At 37.7% G+C, this 24558-nt stretch overlaps 1 protein-coding gene across 11 annotated transcripts in view; it reads right to left on the bottom strand.

Annotated features, from left to right (window-relative positions):
- The window catches only part of ARB2A (ARB2 cotranscriptional regulator A), a 430201-nt gene extending 413755 nt beyond the window's left edge, over window positions 1–16446 (bottom strand). For 10 of the 11 annotated variants that reach the window (XM_082378256.1, XM_082378263.1, XM_082378253.1 and 7 more), the window contains exon 1: window positions 16291–16430. The gene's annotated coding sequence lies outside the window, so the exon portion shown is untranslated. Of the gene's footprint in view, window positions 1–16290 lie in introns of all 11 variants that reach the window. The other variant, XM_082378255.1, reaches the window with a different exon arrangement.
- Window positions 16447–24558: the final 8112 nt, after the last annotated feature.

Genomic DNA, 24558 nt, shown 5'->3' on the forward strand with positions numbered 1-24558 from the left:
GATTCTTCATCTGACAGATAGTCTATTGAATAGGGAACACCTAAACTAAGAAAACGGTTTCAAAAAATAAATTGGTAATAACAAATATGAAGAGTATAATTCAAACACTTATGCCAAAAGTTTATTTATATTTTAAATTTACATGGAAATTCACTATTTCAGGACCTCTGTAGTATAGTTTTAATTTTTTACTTTTATGAAGTAAATAGTTGGTCCTTCATTTATATATTTTAATTTTTAGATATAGCTAATATTCATATGCCTTTAAAAATGAGTAGAAAACAGTAATTGGAAAAATGCTAAATGTATTCATTTTCCAACAATAAACCAAAAACTAAAGTTTTGTAATTATGGAATGTCTAGAAAAAGACAACCTCACTCGAATGTTTTGCAGAAACTGAAAACAAGTCTTAGGCAGTAATACATCTCAATAAGTAAGGTAACCAACAGTTCCGTAATTCTGTAGGTGAATATATGCGTTATATTTCAAGGCTGAATTAACTAAAACAGATATAAATGACCATCGATTTGAAAATTGTGCTGCAATTCCTATCAGGTCAACATTTAGACAAAACAAAAGGTAGTTGGGCTCTGAGAGAAATACATTTCATGTTTACAGCCTAAGACTCTCTAAGGAAGAATTTTTTTCTTATTTTTAGAGTAATCTTAACTAAAGTGTGTAACTCAATTTTGCTAAGATTTTTTTTCCATGTTTTCATAAGAAAATTTACTGCTTAATTTAAAAAATGAAATTTAAACTTAAGACATAAAACATTTCTACTCTGAAACATTTCTCATTCATTAATTACTATTCTGGAAATATTTTCCTCAAATAGTGTGCTCCCTAAGTACATCACGAAATTTACCTCTTTGTATTTTATATTATGGTCAGCTGTATACAGGTCATATCACCTCTCTGAGGATAAGGGCTGTTTTCCTCATCCTGACATGTCTTACACATTATGGGCTCATTAATGTTGACTTAAACAGGGCCTGTTTATAAAATGATCAAAGCCTATTAAAGCAAATAACATTCCCAAGAAATGGACAGAGGAAGGATAATTAATGCAAAAATGAGTCCTTGGGAATTCCCTGGCGGTCCAGTGGTTAGGACTCTGTGCTTTCACTGCCAAGGGCGTGGGTTCAATCCCTGGTCGGGGAACTAAGATCCGACAAGCTGTGCAGTGTGGCCAGAAATTAAACAAACAAACAAATAAATACATTTTAAAAATGAGTCCTTTATTTTTGAAACTGTATTTACACAATTGTAGTAAATAAGTAACACTAAATGACATTCTTTCAAATGAAACCTATTAGCTAATCTAGATTACTTAAATAAAAAATATTGATACTACTAGAGGATACGGTTGGATTTAGATGATATAGTCAAGGTCTTATTCAGAAAGAACCAATATGGGACTTCCCTGGTGGCACAGTGGTTAAGAATCCACCTGCCAATGCAGGGGACACGGGTTCAAGCCCTGGTCCAGGAAGATCCCACATGCCAAGGAGCAACTAAGCCCATGTGCCACAACTACTGAGCCTGCGCTCTAGAGCCCGCGAGCCACAACTACTGAGCCTGCATGCCTAGAGCCGGTGCTCGGCAACAAGAGAAGCCACCGCAATGAGAAGCCCGCGCACCTCAACGAAGATTAGCCCCCGCTCTCCCAACGAGAGAAAGCCCGCGCACAGTAACAAAGACCCAACGCAGCCAAAAATCAATTAATTTTTTAAAAAGTTATTAAAAGAACTAATAGACAGTAGGAACAAAAGTCATATAGAAGCATACGGTTTACATAATATATATAGTCAGGTCCTCATTCAAATGGAAGCAATACACACTGAAAATAATAGCCCTAAGGAAACACAGTATCACTTCATTATTGGTTTGGTCAGTGCCTAATACAATAGTTTAGGGCTTTGGTAAAGCTGGGTTCAATATGTGGTGTAGGTTTGAGACACAGGCAGACCTTCCTATCTTTTTCTAAGTTTCAAACTAATTTTAGGATTTCAGAATCTTCTGAAATGCATAGTAGACCAATAAACATTAGGGCTGAATAAACAACTACATGGAAAATATAAAGCATATATGATATTTTAAAAGTCATATGGCCCAATAAAAGTACAAGACTGATCAAATGAGAAACTTCTCAATGAAGAGGGCAGCAACAGAAGAAAGAAAAGGCATTCTCCCTCAAATATCACTGTAATTTTCACCTTAAAGTCAATATGTAAACAATCCCAACTGTTTTATTTACACAGATTTTAAATATGTGACAGACACTGGCAAACTAGCTCATAAATGGGAAAGAGAAGAACCACAAGATTTCAAGCCACATTAAACAGTATATAAACATCTGAGTGCAACAAATTCTGACATTTTCAACACTGATTTTCCATTCCAGTCACTTGGAATGCAATGCCAGGTAAATAGAAGAGAGTGGGAAAATCATGGACTAAAAAGTAGTAAGAAATGAGGATGGTGTTCCTTCTACACCCTAAGCATTTCTCACTAAAAAATATGAAAGGTCAGTTCCAGGAGTGCAGAACTAAGTGCAAACAACTACAAGTTAGAATATAAAACCCTCTGGCTCTTCTCAGCAATCTATGATGTCTTAAGCATAATATATAGGGCAGACAGACAATCAGTGTCTTCCAAAGTTCACAGTATAATAAATTAATGAACAAAATAAATCAAATACCATGTTATCTACCCTATCCACATCTTAATTCTCCATTGAATTTAAATGCTTTATAGCTACTACAATACCACGTGGGCAGTTACCTATCAAATCATACCTGGTGTCAAAAAGGGGGAACATATGCAACTCAAAGTTTTCTAAGCCAGATGAGTGTCTTCCCTGAGAGAAGACAAATTATCAGCCTAGAGAAGAGTTATGACTGCAAAAGCATTGAGTAATGAGTGCAGAATTAAAAATGTTGAAAAACTGAATTCTTTCTCCCTCAGATCAGTAACAAGGTAAGAATGCCCACTTTCACCATTAAGTGGATTAACAAAATTAAACATGTATAGGGTACATAAAATGCAGTATTTGATTGGCTTTGTCCATTAACTTATGAATACCCATTCTTATCATTAAGTGAACTGAGAAAGGTTAATGTAGAAAAGTTGTTGATAAATAAAATGTAGTATTTGATTGGCTTTGTTCATAAGTTTATTACAAAGTGAACTTTGGACACATGGGTAACCTGCCTGCCCCACACATGATGCTTAAGTCAATATACTTAGCTAAGGAAAAAAAAAAGGATAGAGATTAGAAGCTAAATTATGCCTGATTGCATTTATATGACTGTTTACATAGAAAATCCTAGAGAAACTACAAAACAACTACTATTGCTAATAAATAAATTTAACGTGGTGAGAGACTACAAGGTAATTATATAAAAAGCAACATTATTTATATAAACATATACATATAAATGTCAAGAACAATCAGAAAATTTGAAAGAAATTTCATTTCAGTGGTGCCAAAAAACATAAAATACCTAAAAGTAAATCTAATAAAAGCTATCCGAGACTGCTACACTAAAAACTATTTTGCTGAGAGAAATCAAAGACAACCTAAATAAAAGGAAAGAAATACCATTTTCATGGATTAGAAAATTCAGTATTTTTATGATGACATTTCTCCCCAGATTGATTTATAGATTCAGCACAATCCCAATCAGAATCACAACAGGCTATTTTGCAGATATTGGCAAGCTAATTCTGAAGTTCATATAGAAATGCAAAAGATTTAGAATAACCAAAGCAAATTTCTAGCAGAACAAAGTGGAAGATGTACCTTACCTAATTTCAAGACTTAACATAAAGCTACAGTAATCAAAACAGTTTGGAATTAATATAAAGATAGACATATACATCAATGAAACAGAATAGAGTCTAAAAATAGACCAACACACTGGAAGTCAGTTGATTTCCAACAAAGGTGCTAGTCTATTCAACAGAAGAAAAGTCTTCAATAAATGGTGTTGATTCAAATGAATTATCTGTTTGGAAAAGATAAAAACCAACTTTTACCTCACATCATACATAAAAACTGACTCAACATAGATCACGGACATGAATATAACACCTAAAATTATAAAAATTTAGAAGAAAACACAGGAGAAAATCTTTGGAACCTTAGAGCAGGCAGTTTTCTCAGAACAACAATAAAAAAAAACCCCACAAATCATAAAAGTATAAAAATTGATAATCTGTGCCTCATTAAAATTAAAAATGTTTGCTTTTCAAAAAATAACATTAAGAAAATGAAAAAGAAGCCACAGAATGGAGAAAATATTTGGAAGACACACACACACAAAAAAAACTTATACAGATTATATTTTTTAAAAAACTCTTACAACTCAATAATAAGACAAGCAAATTTAAAAGTAGGCAAAAGATTTAAACAGCTACCTCTTGAGAGAAGACATACAAATGACCAATGAAAAATGGCAGAAGAAAACATTTGGGGGCGACGGAAATATTCCTTATCTTGACTGTGATGAGAGTTTCAAGGAAGTATGCTAAAACATCAAATTATATAAATATGTACAATTTATTGCTCTTCAATTATACCTTAAAGCTACAACAGATAAAGGTGGAGAGACTTTTTAAATGTTAAAATAGATGGTAATTGGCATGATTTATTCTATTTCCCTAAAATCTTTACATGTTACGGTAGTACTCATTCCATGGAGAATGATATATCCTGTGGTTAGAAAAAAGTATGACAAATATATAAACTATTACTTGAGGAGGGATTATTGCTACATTTCAGCCAAACCTTATTATTTATTCTAAGAGAAATTAGCAAATACACACAAATAGAAAAATAACCTAAATATCACAAGTATTTAGCTTTGACTATAATTATAACTGCTATTGAAGAATTCATAAGACTGTCAACCAGAAAAATAGCTCTAAATATTGAAATTTCAAGCAGTCATATACTTTCTTAACACATTAGAAATAATTAGACTTCTAATCCTACTACTCAAGTCAACTGAGCAATATATACACACATGAAGAGAGCAAAAAAGAAACTTAAGCTGAACTTCAATGAGTGTCTAATAACTTACGTAGATTTTAGAGAGCTGGGGAGTAGATATGGACATGTGGTATTTCATGCAAAAGCTTTAAAACTAATGACCTTTATTGAATCAGCAGACCTACAGTTTCCTATCATTCCTTCATTCATTCGCATAATAAAAATTTCTTAAATGCCTCAAACATATCAGATTCTGTGTTTGACAGAAGCGATGCCAAAAGGCAGTAGAATATATGGTTAAGACAACTGACACTGGGGCCAGAATGCCTGCGCTTAAATTTTAACTCTGCCATTTATTCTATGTAACACCTAGGGCAAGGTACTTAACCTCCAGGTGTGCAGTGAAAGGTTAACTCAGAAGGCTTGGGATGTCCAAAATCTGTATATTCTATAGAAAGGACTGGCCCTTGACTGGCTTCTGGGAGATAACCTATAGGTCCTTGGAATATCATGCCTGATAATAGTATCTCCATACGCCTGAGGCCTTGGGCCATGCCATACAGTTTATACTAACCATATGATTTATGGTGAATGCATGTTTTTATTCACCTGGATCCTGTGGCATGCTGTATCAGTTTGATCTCTGCGGGGGCTGGAGATTGAGTTGGTCATGGGGGCACTCCATGCCTATGTGACTGACACTCTAAAAACACTCAGGACACCAAGGCTCAGGGGAGTGTCCTTGGTTGCTAACACTTTGCACTTGTTGTCACACACTGTTGCTGGGAGAATTAAGCACTTTCTGTATGACTTTTGAGAGAGGACAAGTGGAAGCTAATACCTAGTTTCTCCTGGACTCAGCCCTATGTGCTTCCTATGTGCTTTTTCCATTTGCTGTTTTTAATCTGTATCCTTGCACTGTAGTAGACTGAAACTGTGAATTTAATAGCTTTTCTGAGTTCTGGGAGTACTTCCAGCAAATCATCAAACCTAAGGGCGGTCCTGGAGACCCTCAATACTGTAACCTTGTCTCCACATCTAAAAAATGCACTTAACATTACTACCTACTTAAAGGATAGCTGTGGGGATCAAATGAACTAATGTATTTTTTTTAAATAAATTTATTTATTTTATTTATTTTTATTTTTGGCTGTGCTGGGTCTTCGTTGCTGCGCACAGGCTTTCTCTAGTTGCAATGAGCGGCAGCTACTCTTCGTTGCGGTGCACGGGCTCCTCATTGCAGTGGCTTCTCTTGTTGCGGAGCACGGGCTCTAGGCGTGCAGGCTTCAGTAGTTGCAGCACGCGGGCTCAGTAGTTGTGGCTCGCGGGCTCTAGAGCACAGGCTCAGTAGTTGTGGCGCATGGGCTTAGTTGCTCCGCGGCATGTGGGATCTTCCTGGACCAGGGCTCGAACCCGTGTCCCCTGCATTGGCAGGCGGATTCTTAACCACTGCGCCACCAGGGAAGCCCTGAACTAATGTATTTTATGTTCTTAGAACAATACCTGGCATATAATGTTTGCTGCTTCTCATGCTGTTACAAAAAAAAATGGTCCTAGCAACTGAATAGCTTGGTCCAGTGAGAGAGGCCATTAACTAATAAAATTGCAAGTGCTAAAACATTACGCATAATGTACCAAAGGAACAAGGAGCATCACTTCCTTCTTTCGGATCCCCAACACTGTTGTCTTAATTTAGGTCCCCATTATCACTCATTTTCTAACTTAGAATATCCTCTTAATAACATAATCCTTACAGGATTCGCTGACATCACCATAACCACTGCCACCACCAGCCCCACCACTGCCTGACCCAACTGTATATTCCTTTAACCTGATTCCACATTCTTAGAATCCATTCCCACACACAATTCCCTGATTTCTATTGATATAAACTGACGAAAATCACACACATCTTCGTGCAAACTTTTTACCTCACCCTCTGGGGTCTGTTTGGACTCAAGTTTGGTTATAGGTCTAGAAGCAAGGGAAGGTGGTTGGAATAAGAAAAGAGGAAGATCAGCAATCCATTGTGGGCAACTCATGGGAGGCCATTACAGGTTCTTTAGACCAGGGGAGACAGGCCTCCTGGGAAGGAGTAGAAGGGTTGCTTCTATTGGCAAAGAAGGTTCAAGAGAATTTAGAGATCCAAGGTGTCTAGCTTCACCAGAAACTGCCTATATGTACCCATCCCAATTCTCAAGGTCCCAATCCTTCCTTTAGGATTGCGAATTCAAGTTGTGCTGTAATTTGGTCAACCACGTGATTTGTTTTACAGAAACCTAAGTACTGCAACTACTTTTAGGGCAGCAGTAGAAACCAACTGGTACCTGGAAGTGGAATGCTGCCATACCAAAAAGCTCAAGAATGGCTTGAGGAACCAGGCAGAGGGCTCTGAAAAGAGTGTTAGAGAAAGCCTACAGCAGCCCGAAGAATCTGTTAATAGACGCCCCATGGTCTTTGATAAGGCTGTGGGTGAGGACCTGCAAGAAAGCAAAGTAAGTTATTGGAAACTCGAGGAAGGGGTTGTTATGTAGTGGCAGCAATTTCAGTATCCCATGGAATTATATGGAAAGTAGAAAATGTACCTCATGAAGTGGTTGATCTAACAAGGAGATTTCCAACTAGAGTGCTGAATGTGCCACCTGGTTCTTTTTGCTGCTAACAGTAAAACATGAGAAGCCAGAAATAAACTAATAAAAGGACTGTTAAACAAAGAGGAGCCACGACTTTCTCTGTAAAAGATACTGTCAAGGGAATGAAAAAAGCCAGAGACTGAGAGAAAATATTTTCAAAAGACATATCTAATAAAGGTATCTTATTCAATATATATGAAGAACTCTTAAAGCTCAACAATAAGAAAACAACCCAATTAAAAAATGGGCAAAAGACCTGAACAGACACCTCACCAAAGAAGATATACAGATGGAAAATAAGCTTACAAAAAGATGTTCAACATCATGTCATTAAGGAATTGCATATTAAAACAACAATGGGATACCACTACACACCTATCTGAATGGCTAAAATCCTTAACACTGACAACACCAAATGCTGGCAAGGATATGGAGCAACAAGAACTCTCATTCATTGTTGGTGAGAATGCAAAATGATACAGCTATGTTGGAAGACAATTTGGCAGTTTCTTCCAAAATTGAACATATTCTCACCATATGATCCAGGATCATGCTCCTTGGTACTTACCCAAATTAGCTGACAACTTATGTCCACACAAAAATCTGCATACAGATATTAATAGCAACTTTATTCATTACTGCCAAGCTTAGAAACAACAAAGGTGTCCTTCAGTAGGTGAATGAATAAATCAATTGTGGTACATCCATACAAAAGAATATTATTCAGCAGCACTCAAAAAAAAAAAAAAGCTATCAAGTCATGAAAAGACAGGGAAGAAACTTAAAAGTATATTACTAAGTGAAAGAAGCCAACCAGCAAAGGCCTGCATACTGTATGATTCCAACTATATGATATTCTGGAAAAGGGAAAACTATGGAGACTAAAAAGATCAGTGGTTGCCAGGGGTTACGGAGGAAGGATGGCTGAATATGCATAATAGAGAGGATTTTTTAGGGAAGTGAAACTAATCTGTATGATGCTAGGATGTTTTCAATGATAAAATGGAGCCATCTAGTTTCTTAGAAGTACTTGCAGTGTTCCTAATGCAGATTAAATTTCACCATTAAATCACTCACACTGTTTCAAAATAATGAAATATTACCTATAAACAATAATACTCTTACAATTACCTGTGAAATACATTAGCATGAATTGATTTTATCATATTAGTCACCTAGAAAAAAGTAGGAAAAGACCCTAAAAGAACAGGCTACAGATCAAAAATGCTTTGATGGTGGACGAAAGAGGTCCAAAATGGTCTCCAGTAAAACCAACTTTGTTGGATCCTAGAACCAAACCTAGAGCCATCCTGTATAAAGTTCAGGCCAGAATCCAACCTACAGGAAAGACCCTACCACCTATCATTTTTCATTCCATTTTTCCTTCTTCCTTTCTTCTACTTCCATGTACCAACTTTTTTGCTCAATCACTTTAGATGGTATATAATCTAAAAGTCCTCTTTGAGGCCTTTCTTTCTTTCAAGTTTTTGAACAATTTCAGATGATTCAACTTTAAAGTGGGTCTATGGGAAACTGAGTTCATCGAACTCTTAACATTCTTCCACTAGAGCACACGGAACCCAACCGCTGATTAAGAAAAAGAAAAGATCAGTCATGAACTGGTGTATTAGTCTGCTCCAGCTGCCATAACAAAATACTGGCGTGGCTCACACAACAGAACTTTATTTTCTCACAGTTCTGAAGGCTAGAAATCTCAGATCAAGGTCTGGTAGGGTTGGATTTTGGTGAGAACTTTCTTCTTGGCTTTTAGACAGTCACCTTGTTGCTGTGTCCTAACATGACAGAGAGGGAAATCAAGTGCGATCTCAGGTGTCTCTTCATAGAAAGACACCAATCCTATCAGATCAAGGTCCCACCCATATGACCTCATTTAACCTTAATTACTTTTGGGGGGTTAGGGCTTCAACATACGAATTTTGAGAGAATGCAACTGAGTCCACAGCAATTAGAAAGTATCAAGGGATAACATCATGTGTAGCAACATTTGTGTTATAACATTCTTGATACTTTTCCAAACAGCCTCAATCTTAGAAGATAGGGTGCTTCAACATCATCAGTTCACTTGGCCCTGCTTTCAAATGCTAAAGCCATTCTTATCCCTAATCAGAGGAAGGAAGAAGCAGAGAAAGGAGATGTGAAAGGTTTTGGACAACTACACAGTTAGATGGCACAGTCAGCACAAGAGATAACCTCCACTTCTAAGCCAATTACAAGTTCAAAGGACTCCCAAAGCCCTGTCAGGCTTGATAATTCACTAGGAAGACCCAAAGAAGTCACTGAAAACTGTTATACTCATGATTATAGTTTACCACAGGAAAATTAATACAGATTAACACCAAGGAAGGGAAAAAGCATATCGGACAAAGTTCAGGAGAGTACCAAACATAGAGCTGCTGATGTCCTCTCTCTGTGAAGTTATGGACATGTTGTTCTCTTGCTAACTATATGTCATAATATGCACAGACTATTGTCAACCTGGAAAGCTAACAGGAGACATGGTGTTCAGAGTTTTATTGGGGCTCCATTACACAGGCACGACTGAATGACTGCCCACATGGTTGATCTCAGTTTCCCGGTCAACTGATACCAAGGGACCCAAAGCCCCTACCCTAAGTCATATAGTCTATCTGGCTACGGGCAGCCTCTACCCTAAATCACACTGTTAGACGATGTGACCCAAAGCTCCAAGGAAAACAAAAATACTAGAGATTACCATCCAGAAGCTGAGGGCAAAGGGCAGACCTCTTTTGGGGCAAGGTTAAATCCTTTACCATACAGGAGACAAGAGAAACCAGTCAATAGTTCCTATTGCCTAGAGGCAAGTCCAGGCCCCTTATCAAACTATACAACATTCTCCTCACATCCTCTGCCCCTCCCCCCATGACTTGGTTCCTATCTCTTTCTCCAACTCCATCTCTCATTACAATCAAACTTTCTGCTCTAGTAGTTGCAAATTCCTTTTAGTGTTTTACAAATACCAGACTGCTGAGAGCTATTTCTTCTGTCTAGAAACCCTTTCCACTTTATTTATTTTTTTAAATCTCTTAGATTTATCACTTTAAATTTATGTATTTATTTATGTATTTTTGGCTGTGTTGGGTCTTCGTTTCTGTGTGAGGGCTTTCTCTAGTTGCGACAAGCGGGGGCCACTCTTCATCGTGGTGCGCGGGCCTCTCACTATCGCGGCCTCTCTTGTGGCGGAGCACAGGCTCCAGACGCGCAGGCTCAGTAGTTGTGGCTCACAGGCCTAGATGCTCCGCGGCATGTGGGATCCTCCCAGACCAGGGCTTGAACCCGTGCCCCCTGCATTGGCAGGCAGATTCTCAACCACTGCGCCACCAGGGCAGCCCATCCACTTTATTTTTAAATGACTCATCCTTAAGTTTTCAACTTAGGTATCATTTTCTCCACAAAGCCTTTCAATAACCCCAGGTAAGGCATTGTGCCTCTCCCATACCATCCTATACATACTTCTATCATAATACAAAAAATTTTGCTGAAGTCTTGTCTTTATAGCAGACACCCCAACCAGCACATAAGATCCTCAAGTATGGGGTCCAGACTGCCTTATGACTAGGTATCCATCTTTTACTGATTCAGACAACTGAGACCCTGCCTAACTATTGTCTTGTTTTCCTTGCCTCATATTTCAGTTCATGTAGATCTTGGGCCCTTCCCTGTTCCTTTATCCCTCCCTTCTCCCCATCTCTTTCGAGACCAGTGCCCAATCCCCATTCAGCTAACACTTGTTGACAAACCCCCTTTCTTTTCTGCCAATACTTCCTTTACCTCCTGATCTGATCCTTCCTCTCCTCTCTGCCACCCAACCAATTCCTGGATATTACCATTTAAGATAAATACTCCAACTACATTAAAGGGTATTAAACCAAATGGACCAAGATGATTGATTAATTCCCGAACTACTTGAGTTAGTAACAGAGTCATTTCCATAGTACAGACAAAAACGATGATATCAAGAAGAATGGGGTAATTCAAATCAAGAGAGCATCTCACCTATCAATTAATCAAACTTTTCAACTTCTTAAACTGCATCACCTCGAGTTATAATCTTGGTCACAATTCTAGCTTGTTCCATGTTCTAAACAAAGCACACAAAACTAAGCTATGCTTTGTAAATGAAAAGGGTATCACACTCCTTCATTACCTTGGATATTAACTCCAAATTCTTTTTTAAATAGAGATACTGTGTCTGTTGAGCCACATATAGTATCTTTCATGTTGCTTTCTTATACCTATCACAGATAATGGCAATGTGATTAGCAGAGGATAGGAATAGTAGCCACATCCCACAGCCATTGGCAGTTACAATGTTGGGTATTAGTTGCTATCATTCCCTTAATTAGCTATTAAAGGGCCTTACAAGGCCCAAATCCACAATCTTAGTCTTATTAGCACCTCTCTAACCTCTGAGCAAATCAACCCTAAGTATATTATCAACCTAGACCACGCTTAAAATATTCAATCTGCTATAAAGAAATGGAAACGAACACACAATAAATGCTTTGCTTCAATGATCTGTCTTCACAGTGATGTTTTTCCCTACAGTAAAAATTATCTCTGTTATCTATACTGCAGTATCTATATTGCAAAAATGAACTGTTCTCAAAAAAAAGGAGACAAGAATACAATATCAGAGAAAGCAGCACAGCACTGTTACCTCTAAATTATCTTTAACTTAGCTGTAAAATGTTAAGCAAGTCAGTCATCTGCTACCTCATCTGTAGCAAATTAATCAATTTTAATTTGTCAAAGAGTGATAAGCAAAAATGTGGTACAATTTTTCATTCACTACTTTAAATCAAAGCAAAGTAATCAACTTAAATAAGCTTTATAACTGGAACAGTTAGCTAAATGCAGTACCCAAAGAGTATTTAATAAACAATAGGGTACAAAACATTCAATAGTTTAAAAAAAAAAAAAAGATGTGTTACCTTGCACTAATGGGTCATCAGCCATTCTGAATAAAAAAATTCCTTCCTCTCTTAAACAGATAATGTAAAAAATTTTTTCTTAACAATGCTGAACATTGTTAAATTACACATTACTCATTAAATTACTCAAACCTCATTACTCTATGGTTGGAAATGATGTGATACATGGTCTGAACAACTTAGTTTACTTCTGTAGGACTGTATACACTGCACACCCTCCAAATACTAACTGCTGAACCAGATGAACCGACATATGTTACTTGGTATACAGTAGGTCTTACTGAATCACTTAAGGCCAGGTGGCTGACTTCAGAACCACATGCTGAGATACAGCCGGTGATTTGCACTTTCACCCTGTCCCCCATCCCATTCCAATCTGTAGAGCTATATTACTCTGTCACTTTGTTGCCAGGTCCCCCTCTTCTGCTGTCAGTTCTGGTGCTTACGGTCCATTACTGTTACTGATCTCCTTTGCCATTCTCCATCTAGCTACATCCAACTGCTAACACTTCTTTTTCTGTTTCTTCAACATTTTTCTCTCTTTTCCTGCTCTTCTCAGCTACCAGAAAAAAAGAGATCTACTTCACAGCCACAGTCAGCCAAATGATACACTCCTTTCCTTCTAAATAAAAAGAAAAAAGAATCAAAGCAGGTGGGGATGATCTTTGGCTTTTCAGAACTCTTTTCATCACAGTCTGATACCCAGAGGTTCATTCATTGTTACAAAAGATGCTTTATGGTTTCTTTTACTTCTAAGTTTGGAGTTACTGCAGATACTTGGTCTATAGACAATTTAAGTTTTTACAACTACAGTATTTTAGGGTTAAAAAAGTAACAGAAGACAAGGTGGCTGCTTTCTTAACCCTTAAAAAATTTACTCAAAAAAACCTGCAAAATTTTCTATTAAGATCAGACCTTAAGGGGAGTTCCTTGGTGGTCTAGTGGTTAGGATTCTGGGCTTCCACTGCCATGGCCCGGGTTCAATCCCTGGGAACTGAGATCCCACAAGTCATGTGGCACAGCCAAAAAAAAAAAAAAAAAATCAGATCTTAAATGAATAGTGCTCCAAAGAAGATATACATATGGCCAAAAAGCATATGAAAAAATGCTTAATATCACCAACCAGTATGGAAGTCAAAACCACTGAGATACTACTTCACACCCATTAGGATGGCTATTATTCAAAAAAAAAAAATAAGAGAGAAAATGTGCTTGGTGAGGACGTGGAGAAGTGTTGGTGACGATGCAGAGAAAATGGAGCCTCCATGCATTGCCAGTAGGAATGTAAAATAGTGTAGCCATTGTTGTTAATAATATGTCAATACTTAAAAAAATAAACATAGAATTAACACATGATCCAGCACTTCCACTTCTGGGTATATAACCAAAAGAAATTAAAGCAGAAGACTCAAACAGATATCTGCACACTCATGTTCATAGCAGCATTATTCAAAATAGCCCAAAGGTGGAAGCAACCCCAGCATTCACAGACAAATGAATGGATAAACAAATTGTAGTCTATATATACAATGGAATATTATTCAGTCTTAAAAAGGAAGAACATTTTAACATATGCTACAACATACATGAACCTTGAAGACACTATGCTAAGCAAAATAAGCCAGTGACAAAAGGACAAATGTCATTATGATTCCACTTATATGACGTATCTAGAGCAGAAACAGAAAATTCATAGAGAAAGTAGACTAGTGGTCGCCCAGTGCTGAGGAGAGAGGGGAATGGGGAGTTAATGTTTAATGGGTACGGAGTTTCAGTTGGGAAAGATGAAAAGATCTGGAAATGGATGGTAGTGACAGCTGCATAACAATGTGAATGTACTTAATTCCACTGAAATGTACATTTAAAAATGGTTAAAATGACTAATTTTGTTATGTATATTTTACCACAATTAAAAAAAAAAGAAATGAAAAGTAAAGTTGACATAAGTTAGCTTATTTCACTTGCTACTTAGTTATCCACGGCCACTGTACAAACCCAATCTGACCCTAAAACAGACAGCTCAAGTTATGTTCAACTGAGTAAATAGTGCTTAATTTTGTTTGCACTAATGAAAAGCTTGGAAACATCTCTATGTATCTGAAGACATCAGATTATCCTCATAGAGGTCTGCCTGGGAAAGCTGAGAAAAACAGGCTGTCAATAAAAAAGATCTCTCAGGCTCATACAAAACACTGAGTAAATATTCTTGAGATTTTTGAACACTGACGCCTCCATGCCTATATCCTTGCTATTCCAAGATATACCAAATACATTCCTGCCTCAGGGCCTTTTCCTAGCCTAAAACACATACCCACATACCTGCAGAGCTCACTCTCTGATTTCATTCAGATCTCTACTCAAAAGTCCTCTTATCAGAGAGGCAGGTTTTGACCACCCTATTTAAAACAGCATCCGCCATCATTCTCTCTCCCCTCAACGTGCTTTATTTTTCTTCATAGCCCTTATCACTACCTGATATATCTACTTGCTAACTGTCCTCCTCTATCCGCTACAGTGTAAATTTCAGAACAAAGACCGCCCATTTTGTTCACTATTGGAAGCCCAGCAACTATAATACCACCTGGCACACTGAAGATGGCCCATAAATACCTTTTAATGGAATGAGTGGGTGCATGGTTACGGTTTCATAGGTCATGCTGCCCTCTTGGCATTGGTGCTATTCTACCATTTACCAGCTTCACACAACAGCCACTGCTTCTAAGCCCTCCAGAGCATTCCCGGTTTAGGCTTAAGTGGAAGGAACACTTAAAGAGTCAGAGAGAAGCCTGGTACCAGTATGTCAAAAAACTGCTCCCTGGCTTATTTTCTAAATACATCAAATGAATACAGTATATCTGTCCCTCACAATGAGGGATAAAAAACAAGCACGAAGAATACACCTCTAACACCGCTTTAAGACAAAAAGATACCGTCGATTGCATCACATTTCACCTGTTTTGATAAACGGTACAAGGCACTCGCTAGCCTGAAAACCAAAGGATTTTCCCTCTGCAACTTTTCAGAGGATTTGGGGAAACAGACAAAGGCAACAAGACTGTCAATAAATACAGCCAGACATTAAGTAACCAATTACTTGGCATAACAAATACACACTCTGGAGCACTAGAAGAATATGTTAAATCTCTGGATGAGGGAAAGAGAAGACTGCCTCCAAAATATACCTAACTTTATTTAAAAGTCAAAAGTATTCAATTAAGAATTCATCCCAGTGAAATGTCCCACCAGCGCCCATGCATGTTACAAGTTTGGGGAGCATTTTATAACTGCACTTTCATCTTCTGTCTACAGCGAATGTCTTCTGGTAAAGGTTTGGCAGGTGATGATCATTTTCGTAGAAAAATCTTCAACCAGAGAACCACCAAACCTCCCCACCTGAGAAAGCTTAGAAAGGCCCATTACGCTACAGTCTCCAGGCTCCCAGAACCCCAAACGTCCAAGAGTAAGGCGACTCATCCAGGGAACACACGTGTCCTGCCCCGCCTCGGAAGTGGAAATGGCAGGTGTAAGCTGCCCATCAGCGGGGTCCTGGACACAGGGCAGAAGTGTCCGCAGGAAACGCGGCGCCAGCGACCCCCACCCGAGACGAACCAAGGCCAGCCTCTTCCTCTGATTCCGGCCCAGGCCTGCCCCCCCCGGAGCTCACAACCCGGCAAACGCAGGTCCTACCTGAGCTCTGCCCCCAGCTACAGGGCTGTGGGGGGAGGCGGGAGGAGGCGTGGCCTTCCAGCTCGCCAGCCGAACTCCCTCGTGCGGTTGTTACGACTTTCCCTCTCCGGATCCGCGCCCCGAACAAGTTCCAGTTGCACTTCCGGGGTCCGCAGGAGACTGAAACGTCATTGCGCACACGGCGGCGGCGGCCGCGACAAGCCGGAAGGAGGCGGGGCGTGTTCGCTGGGTTGGTGCTTGTGGCGGTAGGTGGGCAGGGAGAGAGAGGCGTGCGGGAGGGAAGGATTATCCTGTTATATCCCTATGGGCTCTCTTCGCCTTTCCTTCGCCCTTTCTTCTGAAGTAAGGGACACCCCTTCCTGGGTAACTTCAGAGTATGGGGCCACCGTGAAGCCTCGTTCTCCAAGCGGAGTTTAAAAACAGTTGGGAGAGTGCCCATGCCACTAATTGCCCACTCTCCCACACATGGTTTATCCCGCTTCACCTGGTCCCTTCAACGCCAGAAAAGACAGGGGGTGGAAAAGTCTAGATTTAGAAGATTAAATTTACCTGTAAATTATGACTTACGTGAAGTAGGTACTCATTTTCTTATCTCCTGACTGCTAATAGGATAGATTGGGAACAGCTGTGTAAAGCTAGGATCACATCGCTAACAGTGGGTTGCATCTAAACTCAGCCTGTACGGTAAAAATCCCTGAGAATAAAAATTACTCATGAAAATCCCCTAAGTGGCCCACAAAGTGCAGGATACGTGATGTTAAGTATAAACTCTAGGTCTTTAATTCTTATGCACACTTGAATGTGCGACCTCTTAGCTAGTTTATATGTTTTCATGAAAAGGGAGTTTGTAGATATCTGGGCATTTAAACAATCCTGATAAATCCGAGGGGCAACACTTTGTTTTCATCTTGCTTAACCATTCACCAGCATTTGACACAGTTCATCACATCCTCCTTTTTGAAACTTGAAACGCTTTCTTCATTTGACTTTTGTGAACTCACAGAGTTCTTTTGATTCTTCTTTGCTAGACTCTGCCTCATTTCTTAGTGTGTCCCAGCTCTCTTGCCCTCTTTAGCCACCTTTATTCCCCAGGTAATCTCATTCTTTCCTTCACTGTCTTTTATATAGCATCACTATGCTGATGGCTTCCAAATATCCATTTACAGCCATGATTTCTTTGATTTCTATGCTAACGTATCTAACTTCTTAGTCAACATATCTACTAGGATATTTAACATGCATTTCAAACTATTTTCTGTCTCCAAAACCTGTTTCCCTCTTCCTGTTGCATATCTTTACATCTCAGTAAATGGCATATTGATTCTTAGAATTGTTCAGGTCATAGTTTGATTCTTCTTTCTCTCAAGTTTCACATCCAGTCAGTCCCTGAGCAAAATCTATCAGCTCTTTTCAAAAGGTATCCTAAATCTAACCAATTCTCACCACCTCTACAACTACTATGCTAGTCCTCACTGGATGCTCTAATTGTTTCTTAATTGTTCTACATGCTTCTGTTCTTACTTCTCTACAATCTAGTCTCCACTTGTAATTGCCAGAAGCTCTCTGTGGACTACTTTAGGCATTAAAACTCATGGACTAATTTGAGAATTAAAACTCCAGGTGGTTCCATTGCTTGGGGGGGGGGCACACTTTTGTGACTGCTACCTCCAGGAGACCTACCAGCTTCTCACTTTGAAAAATCAGGTAAAAATTCTCTTTTGACAGTGAGAGAAGAAAAGTGAGCATTTTGAAATATACCCAGAGCTCTCTATTTTCCTTAATAAAATCTGCCTTTAAGGGAAACTATTTTACCAGAGCCTAACCAACTGGGGGGTTACCAACCTAGTGGAATGAAAATACTCAACTCCAGACCACTCTAGCCTTTGAAGTGGAAGGAAAGTGAACAACATGCAGAAACAAGGGGACAGTAAGCAGAGAGATGAAACCATTGAGAAGGAATCAAAAGGACATGCTGGAAATCCAAAACACAGGAACTGAAATGAAAAACACCTTTGGTAGGCACATAAGTAGACTGGACACAACCAAGGAAGGAATCTAGATTGAGGATATGTCAATAGAAACTTCCAAAACTGAAAAGAAAAAAGAATGAAAAAGATGAAACAGAGAATATCCAAGAAAAGTGGGAAAATTACAGAAAGTTTAGCATATGCATAATGGGAATGCTAGAAGGAGAAGAGAGAAAAGGAACAAAGGAACTATTTGAAGTAAGGACAGAATTTTCCAAAATTAATGACAGATTAAAACCCACAGATCCAGGAAGCTTAGAGGACTCTAAACTGGATAAATACTAAAAAACTTACACTTGGGCATATATAATCAAACAGCAGAAAATGAAAGGCTATGAGAAAATCTTGAAAGGTCAGAGGGGAGAAAACAACCAATGTTGCCTACAGAGAAAAAATAAGATATGAATTACATTGAACTTTTCTTCAGAAACTATGCAAAAAGAAAATGGAATGATATATTTAAAGTCTTGAAGACCTAGAATTTGATATCCGGTCAAATTATCCTTAGAAAATAGAGGAAAAATAAAGTCTTTCTCAGACAAACAAAAATTGAGGGAAATTGTCACCAGTGGACTTGCCCTGCAAGAAATGTTAAAAAGAAGTTCTTCAAAGAGATAGAAATGTTATACATCAGAAATTTGGATCTACATGAAGAGTTTTTGAGAAGGAATAAATGAAGGTAAAATATTTTTTTAAACTTTTCTTAATTGATGTAACAGATAACGCTGTTCAAAATAATACCAACATTGTGTTCTTTGATTATAGCTTATGGGTAAGTGAGATGAATGAGAGCAGTGTTATAAATGACAGGAGGGAGAAATTGAAAATACTTTGTACTTTCACTACCCATGAAACATTATAGTGTTATTTGAAAGTGGACTTAGGTAAGTTGTAAATGTATATTGCAAATTCTAAGGCAACCATTTTAGAACATCCAAAAAAAAAAAGTTTTAATTGGTGTCTTAAGAGAGGATGGAAACTGGAATCATATAAAATGTTCAATTAAAATCAGAGAAGGCAAAAAAAGTGTGGAAGACCAAAAAAAAAAGAAGAAGAAAGAATGAATGAAGAGAAGCAACGAATAGAAAACATTTAAAGTCATTTAGATCATATTGGATTTTTAAATAACTAAGATTGAGACATTCCAAAATTATCCTAATGTAAACAGAAAAGCCATAATGCATGCCTAGCTTATAATCTAGGGGTAGGGAAAAAGATCTGACAAAGAGGGTTTAGATTGTAGTATTACAAGAAAAAGTAGGATTTCTGCTCATTTCCCCCACCCCCAAGCACTACATATTCGATATATGTCATATTATGACATATATATGTGTGTGTATGTATAGATATATATAAATAAGAGAAACTATGAATTTTAAAACATTATGTCAATTATGTAAAAATCATATTTTCAAGCTTGAAATGGTACTTCCTCATTGGAATATTAGGACTAATTCTTCAATCTCTTCTTGGTACTTTTATGAACTTTGCCTTCCAGTTTATATCTCAATTCTCAACTCTTTTATTCCTAGTTCTCCACAATTACTTCTTTAAGCACAAAATTTACTCTTAACTCTTCTTCGTTCTAATCCTCTTATACACCAATGTCTGTATTGTGGGCAACCTGATTATTCGCAAATACCCTCAGAAACTTATTCCACCTCCCAATATTCACTGGAACTTGAAATATTTAATGTTGAATATGGTCAGTGGGCTTTTAAGATATATTCCCGCATCCTTATAATGAGATTTCTTTCTTACACATACACACACACACACACACACTACATTCCTGTAGTAAATCTGAGCTGTGAGTACAACTATATGATGAGTTGTGTGAGTTCTCCTAAGAGAGAGAGAAAAGACAAGTAATAGAGACTGATCCCAAGCTAACTCATTGTTGGAATCATTAGGACTTAAAGAGCTATAATTATATAACTATACTTAATGACTTAAAGGAAAAGAATACTCACATTGAATGAAAATACAGGAATTCTTAGCAGAGACGTAAAATTTATAATAAAGAACCAAATGGAAATTCTATTACAAAACAACAAAATATCTGAAATTTTTAAAAATTCACTTGATGGGCTTAACAGCATAATGGAGACTGTGAAGATAGAGTCAGTGAACTTGGACATACATAACACAAAAATAGCATACCTATGCACAAGAAAGTCAAACTTCTGTGAACCAACAATAAAGAGAAAATCTTAAAAGCCGCAGGAATAAAATGACACATTCATATAGGAGAACACTGATCCAAATGATCAGAACTTGGGTCTTCTCATCAAAAACAGTGGAAGCCAGAAGAGAGTGGATCGTTTTTGAAGTGCTGAAAGAGAAAGACAGTCAATCCAGAATTCTGTATCTAGTGAAATATCCTTCAAGAGTGGTGAAATAAAAAGTTTTAGGTAAAAGGCTTTATCACAAGCAGATCTGCACTACAAGAAATGCTAAAGGAAGGGAAATAAAATCAAATGGCAATTCAAATCTTCGGGAAGAAAGAGCATTAAAAGTAGCAAATATCTCAGTAAATATACATTTTACCTCTTAATTTCATTAAAATACATATAACTGTTTAAAACAAAAATTATAACATTGTCTAGTAAGGCTTATTATATCTTTTGATATAGTACATATGAAAGCTAGCTATACCATAAAGGGCAGGGTGGGGTAAGTAGTGAATGTACCTTTTACTCTATAGAAGGTTAAGGATATATGTTTTAATACTTAGAATAACCACTAAAAGAAATGCAAAGAAATGTAAAAAGCCAATAGATAAATTTAAATGTATAAGAATATTCACAGCAGTTTATTTACAATAGCCCCAAACTATAAATAATCCAGGTGTCCATCAGATAATGGCATAAACAAATTTTTGTATATTCATGCAATAGGCTACTAAACAATGGAAAGGAACAAGCCACTAATACCTGGAACAACATGAATGAACCTCAAAACATTAAGGTGAGTGAAAGAAGCCTTGCACACAAAAAAGGTATGCAGTGTTATAATTTCATTTATATGAAATTCTAGAACAGGCAAAACTAATCTATGCTGGAAAAACTAGATCAAAAACACTAAGTTTGGAAGATACCTGGCTTGTTCAAACAGTTCTAAGGAGGCCAAAGTGGCTGGAAAGAAGAAAACAAGAGTAGTAGAAGAGGAAAGAGGGATGTGTGAATGAGGGATCATGTAGGCTATTGTTAAGACTTTTTACTCTGAATGAAAAGGGGAGTCACTGTAAGTACAGACAAGACACTATCTGATTTTAAAAGGGTCTCTATGGCTGCTTTAAGAATTGACTATAAGGGGTCAGTATAGAACTAGGTAGACAGTTTGGGAGACTGTTTTGTTCATCTAGATGAACAGTGATGGTGGCTTGGACTCAATAAGTTTTAGCTGTTAATGTTATTTAAATTCAAGATAGGTTTTTCATCATTGAATTTTTAAAAATATTCAGATATATTTAATTTTCAAGAAATATTTCTTATTATCTGATTGCTTATTTTACATAGTAGTACGTCCTTTTATGTTTACAATATCATCCGAAAATTCTTTTCTTCTGTTTCCTCAACCATCTCTCTTTCCTCTAAGGTTGGTTATTCTGTTTATTGTCATCCTTGTCTTTGATTGATTTTCTGCGAATATCTGGTGATCCCTGATTTTCTGTTTAGGTCTTTGTAAAATGGGTTATGTTGATTACTTTAGAGGTAACTAGAATGTTTTTCCTTCCAATATTTTATCATGAATATATACAAACATAAAGAAAGTTAAAATAATAGTACAGTGGACACGTGTCCCCACTACCTAGACCCTCCTGTTAACATTTTATTATACTGTACTAACTTTGTCACATAACTGTTTACATATTCATCTTCTATTGAGCCATTGATTTATCTTTTTTTAAAAAAAAAGCATTTCAAAGTAAATCATGGCATTAATTTTTCCTGTAGTTGTGTAAGTGGAGGTTTTCTAAACAGGAGGGAAAAATGAGGCTCTCAGTCAGTAGATAGGGCTTTTCCTAGTCACAATTACCTTAACGATATAAGGGTGGAAAATAGAAAGGTAAGCTGAAGTCTCTCACAGTTATTAAACTAAGAAGGGTTTTATTCTTGTGGAGGAGAATTTCCCTCCTGGTCCGTCTTTCTGTCTCCCTCCCCCCAACCCCCAGTCAATTTTGTACGTTTTTCAGAGGAACAGTGTAACCTCAAGCTTTGCTGTGTGATATTTTTCTGCTATATCATTTATTTGTTAAGATGTTAAGATTTAGCTGTTTGTGATTTTTAAAACCCAAATAACAGCAGTTTAAGCAAGATAGAAGTTTATTTCTCACACACATAAGTGTAGGTACCCCAGGACTAGTTTTCCAATCATCAGTGACCCAGGTTTCTACATTTTTGTGGTTCTGTCGAGCTCAATATGTGCCATCTACAACTGATGAAAGTGGCTGCTCTAACTCTGGACATTATGCTCACCTTCCAGCCAGAAGGAAGAGTCCTTTAAGAATTTCCCAGCCAGAAGTTGCTCACACCATTTTTGTTTATATCTTATATGTCAGTACTTAGACATACAGTCACACATAACTACTAATGACAGATTGAAATTATAATGGAGTAATCACAGTTTGGGCACACAAAATGGAGTCAGGTGGCCATTGAGGATATGGTCTCTGGTCTCTGCATCACTGAGAGCTTGAACTTTCTTTGAAATGTTCCAAACCCAAGGACACCACCAGCCATATTCAGAACAACACTTGCCAGCTGCAACCTTATCGTCTCAAGGTCTCCCTTTGTAACTGTGCAACCATTTCAGACCCCAACCAATCCATGCTTACCAAGCACCCTCACTTCTTGCCAGCTCTAATCATAATTCTTGAAAAACAGCTCATATAATTAACTGTGGCCTTGCAACTTTTTGCCTTTATAAGCCTCTCCCATTTTGTAGTCTGGTAGAACACAATTCAAGTGTTTGTTGAATCTGTGTCTCCCAGGCTGCAGTCTTTATTTCAATCAGGTCTCCATTTCTGAATCTTTGGTTAACACTACCTGCTATTAAGTACTAGGAAATGTGATGTTGATTCAAGGTGACCATGTGCTTCACAAGACAAAAGGGAGAATGGATATTGCAGGTACAGCTAGCAGTCTTTGTTTTAGACCTCAACATCCATATTATTTCCAGGAAGACATTTCCCAGGCAGATCGCTCACTTTCTACAGGAAGCCATTCTCAGCATATTAGCCTGAGGCAAAAGATTGCAGCCAAACCGTATCAGAGCCCAAGTTGTGTCTGTTCAGCTGACCTGTCTTGAACTGGCGCTTCCCTCAGTGCTTTTCAAAGTGCTGTGGAATTACTTTAGGGATATTATGAGAAAGCAGATAGATACTGTCTAAATAACCTTCTTAACCTTCATATCTCTTTTATATTTTGGGTTTCCTGGAATAAGAATTCATTGGAAGAAAGCATTACTCTGTGGAAGTTTGAAAGCCGTTATCAGTATTCTCTGCCGATAGCAAAGGCTCTTTAGTTGGCAACTATCAGAGCAAATTCTGTCTCTCCACTCTGTGGTCCTAGGCCCACTGTAGCCACCAGGGAACAGTTCAACTGAAATGACCCATCAACTCCATTCCTGTTGTTATTCTTAAAACTTCCTGGCACAGCATCAGATACCTGTATGAAGGAAAAGCTTCTTCAGCCCCTCTCTATTTGGCTTCAAGGTAACCAATTCAGCTTGTAGATTTTATTGCCTAAGGTAAAACATCCTGAGCCTGTGTACCTCTTAACTGTACCAATGCTTACCAGGTTAGAGCTAAAAACAGTATACAGCACAACACAATTCATATGTGCGGTAACTTTATTTTCTATAAATGATCTCATCTTGTTCTATAGCTCTTAATTTTGCTAAGGTAAATTTTACCAGGTAAAGTTAACCTTTTCCAATTAAAAATTTTTCTCTGCTAAATGTTTACTCAATCCAATGAATAAACTTTCCATGAGGAATATAAATCATCTGACAGTTGGCCCCCTTTCTACGTCTTAATTCTTGAGATTAGTGTTGGGTGTAGGGGAAACTTATGTGTCCTTATGGATGTGGGGAAAGAAGCCTCTGTCCCTGTGCTGGGTTCTTGTTAGAACCCAAAGGACATTGAGGTTAAAAAAAAAAGTCATTGAGGTGACTTTTCTCCTCTCCTGTTATTGGGATTCCTACAGTAGGGTACATTGAGGTATGGGCTGGTCTG

Source organism: Balaenoptera borealis, assembly GCF_965194805.1.
Source record: "Balaenoptera borealis genome assembly, chromosome: 2".
Classification (NCBI taxonomy): Eukaryota; Metazoa; Chordata; class Mammalia; order Artiodactyla; family Balaenopteridae; genus Balaenoptera; species Balaenoptera borealis.